We start from the raw sequence: 2713 nt of genomic DNA, 5'->3' as shown, positions 1-2713 counted from the left end.
GGTTCGTTTTGCTAGCGAGGTTAAGTGTTGTGTTGGGTGTTATTGTGAGTAACCATTATTATAGTATTATTATATCTAGACGTTCAAATAGCATAAATAACAAGGGTAACTTCGTGTTTCGAATTTGTGTTAAAACTAGTTTCTCGTTCCTCAAGTATTAAAGCATAACAAGTGTCAAGAATCTAGGATAAATACATCGTTCACACATGTAAAAGCATCACAAGAGTCAAGAATCTGTTTAACCATATCGTTCACATACAAGAATCATCACATAGAGTAATAGTTTCACATAGTTTAACACAATTAAGATTAAAAAAGTCTCATTTCCATTATGATCAATCATCTCGAGTGTACAAGTATCACAGGATAGGAAGTATGATTAAGACTTGCTAAGATAAAATGAGTATCAAAATGCAGGATGTTACATACAACCTCTATTCGCACTCGCAACCAAACACTTATCGGTAGTCGTCATAGGCACCATATACTCATAACTGTTCAACAACAACGGTCCAGCAATTCCTAGCGGTAACTTCACATATCCTACCGGCATCTCACAATAATGCCCAAAAATTGACTTTTATTCAGATCCTTCCAACGGTAACCCTTTCAAGTTTTAAATAATTGTCGATGATTATGAAGGGCAACCATATTGTAACGGTTCTGGCGGACATCAGTCCATGCCCTAGGCCTCAGAGACATCATTAATGGCAACTGATATCACATAACTCAAAAATAAAACCATACATATGCAAATCAACACAAAAAAAATGATCAATAAAAACTCCTTAATTTAGGGAAAATCCCATAACAATGATAAATACGCAAGCAAAAAGTATTAATTGATGAAAAAAAAAACCTTTTATTCAACCAAAATTGAAACATACCTGAACAGAGACCCGATACTACATGAGAGAGAAGAAAGGATCGAATACCATTAAAGAAGAAAATTTGAGAATGCCAAGACGAAGAAAAGGAGAATGAGGGGATGGGAGAATAGAAACCGTCGCTAACTGCGTGATTGCAGGAGAGTCCGCGAAACCTCCATCAAAACTGCAGCTTCTAGAAGAAAATTTTGATTTTAAAAAGTCAGGATTAAAAGTTAAGCACTTTGAATGGTCAAGATAAACCCACAAAAAGAGTTAACTTTGAAGAAAATTTTGATTCTAAAAAGTCAGGATTAAAAGTTAAGCACTTTGAATGGTCAAGATAAACCCATAAAAAGAGTTAATTTTAATGGGAACATACAAATATATAATTTCGTAAACTAATTTAACTTTCTTGGTAATTTGCTCTTCCAACACAACCCGACCCGCTTTGGACCTGAAACTATTCCCGTTACCCAACCAGCCTGACCCACCCAGGTAAGAGTATACCTTATCTTCAGCAAGTAAGAGAAGATGGAGAAGAATTTCAAGAGGTTCGGCATCTGCAGCCATCATTAAAAGTTCAGATGTACCTTGTCTTCAACAGCTAGGGGAAGATGGTTTGAAGTGACTTTCAATACGTTTAGCCCATTTAACCCATCCTTTCTGACTTGTTCGAGGTTATGATTTATGAATAACCCAAATTGACCCATTATTTAGAAAACAAGTGGTCGAATATGCCAACTCTAGTAAATTCAATTAAAAGTTATTGAAAGACAAACCTGAGCAAACTCTAACATGGTAAACTATCCAGGATTGCCTAAACTGAAAAACCCGCCAGATCACCTTTCACCAATACCACCAGTCCATTAGCCTATAATAAACATAAGTTTGTATATTATTGGGGAACTTTTCTTTACGAAAAGTTATACATAGTTTATGTAATTCAATGACATGTGGTTCAATGAATTAGAAACATAACAATTTTATTCGATAAAGATGGTAAATTGTGTATAGTAAATAAAATAAATTACCATTACCAAGTCGGGGATGTATTGAAAGCTTCAATTTTGTTATCCATCACCATAATTGCCATTGGTTGTTTACGGATGACCTTGATGACACTTTGAAAAGTTAATACCACAAGCGTAAACCTTAACTTAAAGTTTATTAAAATATAAGAACAAAGAAAAGAGAAGGATCATGTAGTTTTACCTGAGAAACAAAGTTGCTAACTATATGGCCATCATCTAGACACATCCAAGGTCCGTATGTGTTGAAAATACGCCCAATTAACATGATCCAGTTACCAAATGATAGCTGGTTGATTGAGCGACAGGGACGGTAGATTGAGAGGTGGAGATGATTGGCTTGGTGGTGGTAGTGACCGATTGGAACTTCTCCTCTTACGGTAGTATTTTGTAAATGAATAGAGAAGCTATTGAAGTGGTTATTACCGGTGACGTGGGATGGAATGAAACTGAGGAAGAAAACCGTTTAAAACCACCAATAACTTCTGCTTCTAGAAGGATTCTGCTATTTTAAACGGACAGGATTACATCTGAGCATGAACTAACGGTGGTGTTTAATTAGGCTATAGAGTGTGGTTATGACCCTCATGACAATCATGACCCTCCACATAGGCATCATGTCATCTATCTTTAATATACCATTCTAAACCACTACCCTAAGGGTGTGGTCATGACCCAAACCACTATCCCCTTTATTTTTTTTTTTAATTTTTTTTTTCTTAAAATTATCAAACGGGAGGGTCATGGTAATCGTGGTTTAATCCATGGGAACCACCATCAATCAAGGAGGGGGATGGTGTACCATTTAATTAATGG

At 35.9% G+C, this 2713-nt stretch overlaps 1 long non-coding RNA gene across 2 annotated transcripts; it reads right to left on the bottom strand.

The window, feature by feature from the left end:
- Positions 1–303: 303 nt before the first annotated feature.
- Positions 304–2356, bottom strand: LOC110874729. 2 transcript variants are annotated; one of them, XR_002556176.2, is made up of 3 exons: positions 2082–2356; positions 1901–1980; positions 304–1740 (listed from the first exon to the last, which is right to left on the bottom strand). It is a non-coding gene; the product is annotated as an uncharacterized LOC110874729 (long non-coding RNA). The 2 variants fall into 2 exon arrangements; XR_002556180.2 differs by having other exon boundaries at positions 1907–1980.
- Positions 2357–2713: the final 357 nt, after the last annotated feature.

The sequence above is a fragment of the Helianthus annuus genome, chromosome 1, assembly GCF_002127325.2.
Source record: "Helianthus annuus cultivar XRQ/B chromosome 1, HanXRQr2.0-SUNRISE, whole genome shotgun sequence".
Taxonomy (NCBI): domain Eukaryota; kingdom Viridiplantae; phylum Streptophyta; class Magnoliopsida; order Asterales; family Asteraceae; genus Helianthus; species Helianthus annuus.
Note: the sequence above shows the minus strand (reverse complement) of the source record. Positions and strands in the feature narration are given on the sequence as shown.